The sequence below is a fragment of the Thermobia domestica genome, chromosome 2 (genome assembly GCF_964235325.1).
Source record: "Thermobia domestica chromosome 2, izTheDome1.hap1.1, whole genome shotgun sequence".
Taxonomy (NCBI): domain Eukaryota; kingdom Metazoa; phylum Arthropoda; class Insecta; order Zygentoma; family Lepismatidae; genus Thermobia; species Thermobia domestica.
The window spans coordinates 382763539-382778187 of record NC_137455.1 but is presented as its reverse complement, the minus strand read 5'-3'; the positions used below and the strand labels follow the sequence as shown (position 1 = coordinate 382778187).

The window sequence follows — 14649 nt, the reverse complement described above, 5'->3', positions numbered from 1 at the left end:
CAGTGAGATATGTCAACTGATATATGTCTGAATTTTTAGACATTATTTTTTCTTAGTTAAATGTCGATAATTTTACATAATTGTTATTTGTTAGGAAAACTAGATATTTCCTCTCTATGTAATACCGATTGATTGATTTTTATTGTAAAATTTTTGGGATATGAGTTCTACGTTATGAATGCTATGTTCTACGTTATGAATGCTACGTTCTGCGTTATGAATGCTACGTTCTACGTTGGGATATGAGTTCTAATCCGATTTAATGAGTTCTACGTTCCTTTATATCATAAAATTATATCTTAGATTCAAAATTCCCATAATTCATGTAAGCCTTGTAATTTTTTTTTACTACTGCATAGACAATTTTAAGGAGGAAAAATCTTTAGATTAGAAAAAATATTGATAATTTTAACAAGAATATATTTAAAGAATGAATTGTGTATATACAATCTGGTAATATACCTGGAACCACTCATTCCTTTCATAGGAAGTATGTTTATTGTATTACTGAATGTATAAGATATATATATATATAAAAGCGCTATGGTCTAGAATGTATGTTGTTCATCATATGTATACAAGATAGAATTTAATAATAATTTTTCTAACACCCAAAACCTGTGAGAAGTTTTCAAGTCGGCGTCACATGTTAACATCAAAAGATTGAAACTGGCAGACGTTGAAGGGAGAGGAGAGGGGAGGGGAGGTCGTTGAAAACAGCATGCTTTGCCCCCTTCTACGTGACTCTTCTTCATGCGTGTAGGAGGAGGGAACCATCAGTATGTGTGTGTGTGTTCTCTGTGTTTATATCAAGGGTTCCAGCTTCAGCCATGCTGTATCAAAATAAACAGTGTTTCCGCTTTCGGCTCGAACAAAGGTTTTTTTGGTGTTCCATTTTTTCTTCTTGCTCCTGTACACTCCCCTCCCCCTTTTCCCTGCTGGTTTCTTGCCACAGCATAGCATACCTTTTTGCTTATTTTATTCCCGTTGTTTCTTTTTGGGAAAACCTTACAAGTGGATGTACCTCCCTAGCTTAGACACAGATAGCTGTCAGTTACAAGAGAATTCTCCACCCACTTCTTGCAAACATGGCTCTACATATCCAACAATAGGCCCTTTACATAACATTTCAACATAGTTTGAAATAAGATTCCACAATGACGCGTCTTGTATTATGAATTTCTTATATTGATAATAATAATAATACTTTATACACAAGTATACACATGTATACTTTAGACACAAGGAGTCTGTACTTTGCGGTAACTTGTGTTAAACGGAATATATGGCGTTGGATTTTTCTATATAATTGTAGTAGAATTAAACCTGAATTATACAGAATCTAGTTAACGTGAAAGTTAAAAGTAATAATGACTTTGAATAACAAAATAAATTTTTTGAGTTTATAATTCAGAATTTCAGTTTTCGTCAATTTACCTAAAAGATTTGGAACATTTGTAAAGGTATACAAATGCTTGATATTAATAAACGCAACAAGCATAACAATTTGCAATTACAATGAAACACTGACAAGTTTGCTCTACATGATTCTTTTTAGTGTGAACAATTGTAAATTTACAATAAGACGTTAGATATTCTTCATGATATCGTATTACGTAACAATTTGGTGTAACAAAGGAACGTTAATAGCAGTAACAACTGTAGAAATTACAATGAAATATTGAGAAATGTGTTCTCTAATCATTTTAAAATAGAATCAATTGTAAATTTACTATTATTTTTTCCATTGGAGGTTTAAGAGGCCCCATCATGGCGAAATTAAAATACCGCTAATTTTACAGTAATTATGTGATATATTCAACTAGGTAAGAGATAATCAAAAAGTGGAACAAGAGCTCCCTCGACAATATTATTTTACATGAAATACCGTTATCACGACTCACTTATCTCCTTTTTATTTCCAGCCATTTAGGAAATCGGCATTTATTTTCTCGTTTCTAAATGGCTGCCAACAATAAGCTACTAGGTGACTCATGATAACGGTACCTCATGCAAAATAATATTCTCTAAAGCGATCTTGTTCCACATTTTGATTATCTTTTATTTATTTGAAGAGATAATATAATTACTGTAAAATTAGCGGTATTTTAATTTCGCAGTGATACGGCCTCTTAAAAACGTGTGTAGATTTTCATATAAATGCATAGTGCAAAGGGCACATCTTAACAGAATATAAGTAGAGTTTTTTCCCTCTAATTTCTTCATTCTGTCTTTGACTGCATAGCGCTTCTATAATGGTAGGCTTTTTATCCTCAATTCTTTCACAAACCTTAAGTTTTTTTTTCTTAGCTAATGAGAGTGTTATTTAAAGGAAATAGGTATATAAAGCGAAAAGGTAGCCTAACTGTTTATAATCAGGGGTGGCAAGATAATATACTCGTTACTATTTTATTTTTACGTAAATTACACGTAATTTACTAGAATTTACGTCATGTAGAAAAAACAGTTCTTTACACATATGTAAAAAAAATATTCAAACAAAAATATTCAAAAATATTCAAAAAATATTTAGTCAAAAATAAAATACAAATTACAATTTCTTCAAACTTACTAGTTGCATCAACTGTGGTGAAGTGTAAACTTTCAGGGTTCATATTAATAACTTAGGGAAAGAACATGTGCAGCGTGTAGCTGATATTCCTTATTCCTTTACCCTCGTTGCGAATTGCAGAGCTGAAAGTGCATTGGAAACTGAAACCGACAAAACAGTCGACAGCACGTGTGAAGTGGAGTGGGTTTTACTGAGTACAGAAAGCCGACAGACGCGACAATCTTAAAGGCGCACGGATATCAAAAGCAAACATTATTGTTGAATTGTACAAACGTTACTCATTTTGCCATAGCTTTTCTTTCTTAAAACTTTTCGAGCATAGAGGATCTAAAACGTAAATTATTATATAATATTTTAAAATATACATAATTTTGCACGTAAATCGTAACGCTTATTTATTATTTATAACAAAGTCAATATGACAATTCCTAAAATTGCAAAGTTCAGTAAGAAGCCATACGAGTTCTGATGTAAGCTTTTAAAACCTGTGCCAAGCAAATCAGTAAGCAGCACGAAAAAAATATTTTTAATTTATACATTTGGTTCATTTTTTTTTAACTCACTTTACGTACTTCAGATAGTTTACCTTTCTTAAGTGTAACCACCCAATCCTGCTTATACTACAAATTATGACGTAGTAGCGTAGTTATTTTACTAGGATATACCGTAGTTAATTCGATACGTAAGTTAATATACTTCAATACGATGTCCTGTATTACATTAAATCACATCTACAACGGAGACAAAATATTTGAAACGTTGTGTTCCAAGAAAAGGAGATTTCTGTACCTACCTTTGCTGTATCTTTCATAATGTTACAGTACATTTGAGAAACGTTATCTCGTGTGAAAAATATTGAAGTTGTTTTTCTGAAATATGAATTCATACAGCACATTTGAAGTTTTAAAAATATCCTACGAAATAGTCAACCAAACAAACAATGTTGCAGTTTGGGTTGCCTATAAACCAGGAATATCTTATTAATTTAGAAATATATTGATTTCTATTCGACTTTTAGATGTAATCTATTACAACTTCTATCAAATATTGTAAGGTGTTATATTATGCATAGTTTTATTTATATAAAAATATACTATATGAATATTGTGTATAACGTGAGAGTAAATTTTAATAAAGCGGCTTAAAATAAGGGTTTACGTTTACTTGATTTAATTCTGGTTACACTTAACAATACAGTACTTTCCAAAGAAATGTGGTTAGACCAGGACTTTTAGAACAAAACTATACACAGAATAATATCCTTTGTAAAGGCCTGGAATGTGAATGGGAAATAAAAACAAGAATAGGAAGGAGCAAAGAACCCTTTAAGAAGACCAAGAGCATTATTAGTGAAGATTTGAAACGTAAACGGAAGATAAAAGCAAGGATAGGGATGATAAAATTATCATGTAGGAAAAATAAATCATTAATAATAAGCATCTGACTTGTGAACAGGGAATAAAAGCAAGGGTAGTAATGGCAGACAGAGTCTTTAAGAAGAAGAAAGGGATAATTAAAAGTTGCTGACAGAAAAGCAATACAGGATATAGAAAGATTAAGAGAAGCTGGTTAGAGCATTCTTTATGAAGGAGGAACTGTGCTAGTAGGGATGCAATATGAAAATATGGTGGAAGATAAATGAGGGAGAGAGAGAATAGGACAATTCATATCTCAAAAGTAGGAGATTAACGTAAGATTGTAATTTTTTGACAAATGAATTGGGCAATGAGAGAATCATTATGGCAAGAATCGTGAATCATACGGTACCTCACAGAAAGACTAGTTTGTGCAACTTAAACAGTTAAAGACATACGAAGAAAAAAAACTAAAAAGTTATAACAAAAATTGGTAAACGTATACTGTAATCTAATGTGTTGCGTTAAGATAATTATATCTGTTTATTAATGGTTAACTTAAGAGCCGTTGTCTCATTGAATGTTTGTTTTGAAGTGCTGTATAAATCATGTTTATTGTCTTTTTCATAATCATGGAAGAAATCTTATTGTACTTTTGTGTGTGTGTTTCGTTCATCTTTTTTTTCTCTTCTTGTTTATCTCTCTTCTGCTGGTGTGGTAGGTCAGTTCTTGTGCTTTTAATGGCCACTACACATGATCTTTAATTGCTCCTAAAAATTCCACTTCTTTTATATATAACGGGTGTAGATACAGCTTGCGGGATTTTTAAGTTGCCAGTCTCTAGTCGATATATTGCTCTAGAATTACTCATCATGGAAGAATACACGAGTCAAGATTATGAGCTGTTTAAGTAGCTCTAACTGTCCGACAAATAAAAGAAAGAAAGAAATCTTGATGTATTCTCTTAACCCTTCCCCCTTATCCTCTTAACGACAACGTGTTTTAAGATGGATATAAAATCAAGATTTTATTTTTACCTTCTCGTTTTTAGCTTCTGATTGAAAAGAAATTATCAAACAGCCGTTCTTTGCTGATCTTATTCAGAACCTTAAAATTACCAAGAACACTGTTTTATGGCCAAAACGGCTTTGAGTTGGGTTATATGTGGTCAGCTCCCATTCCTCTTATTTCTGGCTTTCTAGTATCGAGTTCACTACTCTTAATTTTAAGTAGCTGCCCAAGTACCTTACGAATCTCTGCCCAAAATGCTGTGCTTTTGCGAAGAATTGAACTTGAACATTCTGGATAGGTCAATAATGCTCAAGGGCTAGGTGGATGTACATTGATAAAACTGGTCACGAGTCATCGGATCAGTTACTCGCATCACATATCACTACTTCTGTCCGGTTAATTGTGGTCTGGGGCTCGCTAGACGGACCCTGTGACCCAGACAGACTCAGTGACCCAGATAGATCCTGTGACTCAAACAGACCTATTGACCAGACAAAACCAGTGACCCAGATAGACCCAGTGACTCAGACATACCCTGTAATCCAGACAGACCCAGTGACCCAAACAGATCATGTGACCCAGACAAATCCAGTACTCAGACAAACTCAGTGATCCAGACAGACACTGTGACTCAGACAGATCCTGTGACCAGACGGATCCAGTGACTGGCAGAGGCTCGATGACCCAGAAATAGCCGAAACGTCAGTTCTACATTATCGCCGCATAATCTTCTGCTGGATTATTGATATCCACTATTCAAGCTAGAGTATTCACGTGTTTGATTTCACACTTTTTAATCAAAGTATCATGTTTTGGCTATTTCTAGTTGGTGATTCTAGTATATTAGAGACTAATAAACATGAATATTTTTATTCATGTTTATTAGTCTTCCCATACTGAAAATAATGCAGTAAGTTGAAAACAGTCTATACAAAAAGATTAAACAAAACACTGTTTTTGCTAAGCGCCGTATCTTGCATTCTACACGACAAATGCACATCCTATTACATTTTGACGATACCTCCTATAAGAAAAAACATATTATTTTACTTTTCTGTGAGTCTTACGTGTTTATACTTTGACAATTCACCTTGCAGCTATCAGTGCATTGCTTTGACACACATAGACACACACAAATTGAGAGAAATTAAACAATAGGTTCAATATAAAGAGAGAGACAGACAGACAAACAGACAGGCAGAGACAGAGTGGAAGGAGTCGTTTTTGAAATATATTATATAGTCTTCATAAATATGGCCGTGTTTCCGGGTCGCATCAGGCCTATCTGGGTCATCCCTGGTCACTCCGTATAGTCCTGAGTTCGTTTTCCATTGAAGCCAGTTATTTACAGGTAAATGCTATATTTGTGCTACATAATTGCAAATATCAATTAGGTGTAACAAGTACCTAAAACTGTAGGTAGGTGAAGTACATATTTAGCACATGAATATCATATGTGCTAAGTGTCAGGTACCTAAAAAGTAGCTGGGACACCTAAATGGCACATGCCTAGCACATCTTGTGCTGTTAGGGTAATAGTTTAAATTATTTTCGTCACTGAAAATCTTGGGGGTTCCTAGACCTTCCGGCGCTTGGCTAAATCCACCACTGGAAATAGTGGGAAATGAATTTTTGAAACGGATTCAGGGTCCCGAAAATATTTTGTTTTATCTCCATCCAGATCCCTCTATTTAAACTGAAAGTAGAAGGTACGGTGGCTCAGTGCTAGACTGTTTATCTTTGGTTCCTTGAGTCTCTGGTTCGATAACCGGCCACGTAAGTTTGTGATGGACAGCATCGTGTCGTGAGTTTCCTTGGGGTACTCCCGTTTCCTCCCTCATTCTCATTCCACCGATTATCCCATCATAATTCACTTGCCTCAATCATTCGTCTCCCTTAACCTAAAGGGCATAATCGTGGAACGTTAAACTGAAATATTTTATATGATTTCATTTCATTTAAACCGGAAGTAGTAGACATATTGGATTTCCGGTTTTAGTATTGATAGCTACCTAAAAAAGACAGTAATAGATGACGAGAAGATATTTTTTGATATGATCTCAGGAACATTTCTCACCTTAAGATGGGTGCCTAACCGGAAGTCCTAGATATACCATTTCCGGTTTCCATATTGAACATTGCAAAATGCAACTCACTTGTTTGGTTTAAATTTTCTTGAGTGTTGTGAACAGTAAAAAGCAATTGAATAACAATACTTAATCAACAATAGTTTGCGAATAAAGTAAAGCTAACGTTTGCAATAAAACAATATGTTGATACTAAAATATAATAATATGAACTTAATGTGTTGTTTTACAGATGAGCTACAAAAATTAAAATGATTATTAATTATTAAAAGTACAGCTGGTAACGGGTTAATTATTAGAAGTAGAAGGTGTAACGATTATACTGTGACATCCACCTTAGAAGAATTTTTATGAAATTTTCAAGCAAGACAATATGTTAACATCAACGCCTTTTAGTCTTAACACCTCATAAATTATAAAACAAAAGAAATATTGCATGGTTACTTATAAACAGTTTACATGCTTTTTCTTACATTTTCACATCTATTTTTTTTAACTTTCTTTTAAGGGAAGAAAGTCTTATACGTTTTCTTGTAGGTTTCGATTTTGTGTGTAAAATGTATGTACGTATAGTGTAGTTAGGCCTCCTGTTCAGTTGAGGTTGGATATTATGCTTAAACGACTTTGTATTTGTGGCATATGTGAGGTTTCTTTGCTTCAGTGTCTGATGACCGTCTAATATTAATTTCTTCCAAATCTTAGAATTTTGCTTTGCTTATGGATAGTCATGTGTAAGTATGTTTTTTTTTTTTTAATTTAGTGTAACCCACAAGGGGAGACGAGACAAGAAATCTCCACGACTCATAAATTGCATAGGTCTCGTCTCGATTTTTAGAAAACAAATTTTTCTTGTTCGTTTTGTAAATTTACGTATAAAATTTTAAAATGAAATGTAATCTTTCAGTTTAACATACCGCGATTATATCCTTTAGGCTGATGGTGACGATCATAAAGGGAAGTAAATGATGATGGAAGAATTGGTGGAATGAGAAAGTGGGGGAAACGGGTGTACTCCGAGAAAACTCACATACACGATGTTGTCCACCACAAACTTCCTTCGCCGGGGATCGAACCAGGGTCCCCACGCACCAGAGGTGAGCAGTCTACCACTGAGCCACGGAATTTCCATTCAACGTCTCAAGAACGGATTTCACCATTATCCATCTATTTAAACCGAAAGTGCAAGAAATCTGTTTCTTCTTTCTTTAAGTTTATCATCTCACGATTATGCTCTGAGACTAAGAGAGATGATGATAATGAACAAAATGGTGTAATGAAGAAAGTGGGTGGAAACGGGAGAATCCCCCTCCCAAAAAATCCTTGCACACTGGTATTATCATGTACAAAGGTCTCTTGGCGGGATCTGGGATCGTTCCACGGACCACACGCACCAGAGGTAAATACTCCTCCACTGAGCAAGTCAAATCAATTGTGACGTCATAGTGGTCGAAGGGGCGGATGAGGGATTAATTCCACCTAAAAAGAAATTAAAGAAAAGACAGAGAAAAAACGTAAGCAATGTACGTAAAAACGTAGGTTACATGCGTAAATCCTGTAGTTTTTGGACTTAACGTATATAACACCCTGCAGCAAACGTATAACTGAAAACCTATGTTTCATAATATTTTACGTATAAGTGTTCTATCTATATGTACTTTTTCGTATGACTGTATATAAGCGGTCAAGATCTCACCTACAGATGGACGTATACAACATATAGCTGACGTAAATAACATATGCATACGTATGTAATATACGGAAGACTGTTACATGTTAGACATTCTGTAGCAGCATTAGGTAAAATTTAAGCAGGAAAAAGGGCAGTACCTATGTAGCATATGGATAACGTATGTCCCATACAGATTTCCGTGTAAGCTTGTAGATTCCGTATATCTGTACAATATGTCGCTGTCCAGATAACGGGGTTTCCTCAGTGAAGAAACGAATAAGAAATTATATATTTGAGATAAAGGCCTGTCTTTGGTATACAAGGTCTTTAAACACAAGGTCTCGTGTTCAATGCCCATTGAAGAATATCTAACCCTTGAAATTGTTCGCGTCACCTTATATAACCTCGTTGCTGATGTAGGACGTAAAGAATAATAAAATACAAATCAATTTATTAAAATAGCAATTTTCGATTTGCGAAGGTAGGAATAAAACAAATTAAGTCTATACAGGGTGTCTCAAAATTCCCCTGACATAAGGTAACTCTGTTATTATCAGAGTTACGACAAAATGTAACAGAAGAAACAGTTTCCAAATATGATGTTTTCAGTCTAAAGTGAAGAGTTTTTCTTAAAAAAAATCAGACGAATCGTTTGTTCTGTACACTCTTTATGCGCCAAATGTTAAGTGAAAATGCAACGTTGCAACATACCTGGAAAAACAACATAAATGAATGAAGTTATTGTTTGAAATGGAGGCTGCCCATCGACACGTTAGCGTAAAAGATAATAACATTCATTTAACATAAAGAGTATACAACCCAAACGACTAGTCCGATTTTTTAAAAAAAATCCTTCACTATAGATTGAAAACATCAAATTTGGAGACGGTTTCCTCTCTTACATTTTGTCTTAACTCTGATAATAACAGAATTGCCCTATGTCAGTGGACTTTTGGGACACCCTGTATATGCTATGAACATGACAATACGCTCTACTTTTATTTTATTTTATTTTTTCTTGTTTTTCGCAAACGCTTATTTTGTTCCTTACCTAAAAATAATTATTATTATATTTAACTTTTCATCGTATCGTTTCTGATTTCATTTGTTCTTTTTGTGTGAAAAGTGTCAAAGTCTTGGCGTTCAATCGTAAGTGAAGCATCTACGTCTTAGGTCCAAACCTTTGGTCCCTTGGAACCACTTTGCGTTCCTTTATGGCTTGTTGATTTCGTGTTTTATTGAGTTCCCGCCTCCGCCACATATCTCGGCGGCACTAAAATACAACTTTACACCAAAAACCGACAACGAGGGGTGTTGTGAGTTGGTAAAGACATCTCATCGATATATTATGGGGCTCCACTTCTCTTTAGGATGAAAACACTTTCTCTTTAAGTTTCGTAAGGTTCCCTCATGATTTTAACGCCCTTGGTTCATTGTTGCAGACGAAATTATGAGTTCTCTACTATACATTGAAGCTATGATCATTGGCAGAATCAGGGACATCCACAGGCTACATTACCAAGGGTAGCAAAAGACACAAGCGCCGTCGCGAACACACACATCAGGGCCGTACTCACAGGAGGGGAGTCCATCGTTCCCGGACCTCCTAAAACTTCTGAACTGAACATACATTTGTATAGTTTCTCAACAAAACTACAGTAAAGAAGACAAAAAATGAACAAAAATCTCATTTATTTATTAACTACACATTAATATGCCTCCTTTATATGTTATAAATTATTGATTATAATTTTACTATTTATTTCTTGAGTATAATATATACTTTTCATCTGCAAACAGACTAATTAATGAATTTCGATTCGTTACAGGCTCACCTGTGTCTTTCCCCCTGTCACACTGGCAAGCATCCAAGGTAAGGTACTGTTCATTTTTTATTTTCCTCACTATATATATATATATATATATATATCATAGTACAATAGAAAGACTTAGTTATAACATTTGGAGTTTTCAGACTTCAATAATCGTAATTACATTAGAAATTGATTCATATATATAATTTATTAATTTTTTCTTAAACTGCCCATCCATTTCTCTGAACGGTCGGACTCTCATAAGGACGAAAAAAAACATTTCGGCTTTAAAAGGCTGCATCACAGCGAAATTAAAATACCGCTAATTTTACAGTAATTATGTGATATCTTCAAATAGATAAAAGATAATCGAAATGTGGAACAAGAGCTCCCTAGACAATATTATTTTACCGTTATCACGACTCACTTATCTGCTTTCGATTTCCAGGCATTTAGAAAATCGGCATTTATTTTCGTGTTTCTAAATGCCTGCAAACGGAAAGCTACTAAGTGACTCGTGATAACGGTACCTTATGCAAGATAATATTGTCTAGGGCGATCTTGTTCCACATCTTGATTATCTTTGATCAATTTGAAGATATCACATAATTGCTGTAAAATTAGTGATATTTTAATTTCGCAGTGATAAGGCCTCTTAAATAAACATCTTGAACAATAAAAAATGTTATTAGCTGATTAATTTGTTTTCTGAATAAGAGAGCACGATATTTTAAAGAGACATGGGTGGCTAGTCTGTAAGGATAAAATGTATTGTTATATTGAAATACAAACATTGTGAAATTACATCGATTAACAGGCAATTCTGTTCTTGTGTTTCAAATTATAGCACCATAGTTACTATTGAAAAGTATAGTTATCGATATACTATTATTATTAATCATTGCAGTTGTACTATTTACAAATTAATAATATTTATTATGCTACGAATCAATTTAGTTTAACAAAGACAAATCATTAACATATTTGTCAATATATGCTACTTTTCACTTAATGTCATACGTGTTACAGAAATAAATGTAGTCTTTTACACAAATACAGTGGTATTTTGATTTACAAGGTTTCGTCCTTCGAGTGAAATATATTGCAAAGTTTTCTGCTTGTATGTGTGTAGGCAGAGCAAATTACAGTCCGGAATCGTTTTTCTACGACCGTTTTTAATTACAAGATCCACTATAAACACTATATTACAAAAATGTTACTTTAATGTAAATTCTCTAATACTGGGTAAAGAGAGGTAACCTTAGGACCCAGCAACCTAGGGCAGGATTTCCACACAGCTCCGAAGCAAGCTAGGTGACTCAGGCTAGGAGGCCCAATAGAGCTCCGAGCAAGCTAAGAGGCAGAGAGGAAACCTAGAGTTCCGAGCAAATTAGAGGCTTAAGGTTATTTATCGTCTAGTGTTCTATGCAAACTAGAGGAGGGGTGATCAGTCGCAGACTGGTGCCTCTCATTTGAAATCTTTTCGGTTACCGGTAAACGGGTTTCCAGGCGTGGCGTTGCTGTTCCAACGTCGTCACATAGCCACTGGTGTCGTTGCTGTCCTGTCGTCTACAGGCATAGTAACCCATAATAAGATGCACATGGTTGATGTTTATCAGAAGAAGCAACATGTTTGATGTTTGTAAACATAACCATCTGGAATATTACAATATTCGTAAAATACACCAATTTGCAAATTAATATTCAGGTAATGATGATAGAAATATAGCATAAGATTATAATAAAGTCATCAGACAATAAATAGTGTTCACCATCTTTTTTTTTTCCTGAGATACAGAACACCTTTTCCTATCTCACTAGTGTTCTGGTTCGTACGTCCTCAGTCAGTTCTGAAACAAATTCACTTGTGTTTTCTTATTTTCAAAGTTTTCTTACGGAAGTCACGATATCCCTTTAAAAAATTAGTTTGTAATGAATTTTACACACTTAGTCAGCTTCAATCGGCGTCGCCTAGCCTGTAACGTGTGTATCAGAAGCTTTTCTGGAACTAATAGCCGTCACGTCTTTATTCACGTGACTCCCCAGTTTGCTTCACGACGCACACAAACAAATCTGGAACCACGTGGACGTGACTCGAACGCTCTAACCACTAGACTTTTAACCTCACTACTGTAAATTAACATTTCTATATTTTTTTTTGGGGGGGGGGATAGAAATGAAGTAATGAGATATCCATAATGTTATGTAGGGATTAATTGAATCTTCATTATTTAAATAGGGATTAACGGAATTTGCAATAATTCATATTGGAATTAATGGGATCTCAATTATATTATATGGGAATTGATGGGATTTCCATTATCTAATGTGGAAATTAATCAGATCTCCGCTATTTTATATGTGAAAATTCAATTCCAGATTTTGGAGACTGGGCAAATTTCGGGAACTAATTAGCCTCGTAAGTCGAAGTACCACTGTATTACTTTAATTTGTAAATCTAGTGATATATTTATTGGTAATTTAAATATATATTTTTTAAAGTTCACATCTCAGTAAATTCTTTAACCTATCAGCAACAAAAATATGCTTTGTAGGGGTATTAAATTAATAAATTTACATGTTGTTTAGTAAATATATCACAAAGATTATAATTACATATTGATATGTTAAATTTTGTTAGCTATATTATATTTGTTCATTACATTTGCTTTCAGTTTAGTGCTTTAAATACAAGGTTTTGGGTAAATTGCAACAAACTACTGACAAATTAACTGTCATAATTTAATTGTTTAAGTACAATCCTTTATTTTTTAAAAAATTTAGTAATATCTTTTGATAAAGACGTTTATCAGAGATTTTTTGTAAAGTATGGGTAAAATATTACAGTTTACAGGGTGGTTATAAAGTATGTGGATGGATTCGAGCTACACGGTAATTGGATTACATATTCACCGCCCTCCGGATAGGGAGAAAAATGTCTGTGAAACTGTCATTATTATAACGTAACCTGAACTGATAGATTCGTCATATGGTAATTGGATATACCGGGTGTATAAAAAGTCCAAGGCATGGGCCAACTCCGTTAAGAGTGAATATACAAAAAAAAAAAAAAAAAAAAAAAAAAAAAAAAAAAAAAAAAAATGGAAAGTTGGTCTATGTTCCTAAACTTTTGATACATCCTGTACCATGCTATGGAGTGAAAATCCGAGATCTCGATCAGTCCTGGTCGACTGGCATACTTGAACAATATAAATTGATCAAAAGACCTGTCTGTTGCTGGTTTGAATTCCGCTTAACAAAGGAAATGTTTGTCTTTTCTCATTTGAAATTGCATTATCATCAATTAATTCTGATCTTTTGTAGTATAGAGGGAACAATTGTGAAATTGATCAGCCGTGGGACAGTTCTTCTGTATTCTTCATATGTTAAAGGAAAGTCAAAGAAATATGTTGTTATTGTTTGGAGAAGTGTATTGAGATAGTGATGGATATATGAAATTATGTTTTGATTAGCTCTCCATACTTTGGAATCACCCTGTATATTTGGTGACATAAATATTTAAACATACATTGATAAAGTGTTGTTTAGTGTTTTTATAATAGTTAAGTGAGAAACTTCTTGGCCACAATGCAGGAAACCCTTATTCTTCAAAATGTGTTACAAATGTTTGAAAGAAATGTAAAAACACATTGAACATCAGCCAGCTGCAAAATAATCTTTATTTTTAGAGAAATTGTAATTTATTATTCAACGAGTCATATGTTATTGTGAGACATGTACTAAGAAAGGTGAACTGTCAAAGTTTTCTTCAAATAGATTACAAGCAGGGTCGGATCCAGGATTTTCTGAGGGGGGTTACACCAATAACTACCAGTACATTTGAATTGAATTGGAAATTTTTAAATGCCTTTAGGCATCTGTGGTGTGAATGAAGAAATGCCCTGGAAATCCTAAATGTCTGTTCTCGATAAATCCTTTTCTTTCAACTTCTGGATCTCTTTGTTTTCAGCCTAAACGGAAACATGACATCAGAAATTTTCGGAAATTGATGCTTTTTCACTGCTAGCTCCTCACTTTAGGTAGTGTATATTTACAATGAAGGAAGAGAGGGTGCACAAGCACATGCACCTTTGCACCCCCCCTAAATCCGGCCACGATTACAAGTATTCGATGTAAGCAC

At 34.1% G+C, this 14649-nt stretch overlaps 1 protein-coding gene across 3 annotated transcripts in view; it reads left to right on the top strand.

The window, feature by feature from the left end:
• Abd-B (Homeobox protein abdominal B) overlaps positions 1 to 14649 on the top strand; it is a 154835-nt gene that overhangs the window by 11732 nt on the left and 128454 nt on the right. For 2 of the 3 annotated variants that reach the window (XM_081749457.1, XM_081749454.1), the window contains exon 2: positions 10524 to 10567. The gene's annotated coding sequence lies outside the window, so the exon portion shown is untranslated. Of the gene's footprint in view, positions 1 to 10523; positions 10573 to 14649 lie in introns of all 3 variants that reach the window. The other variant, XM_081749456.1, reaches the window with a different exon arrangement.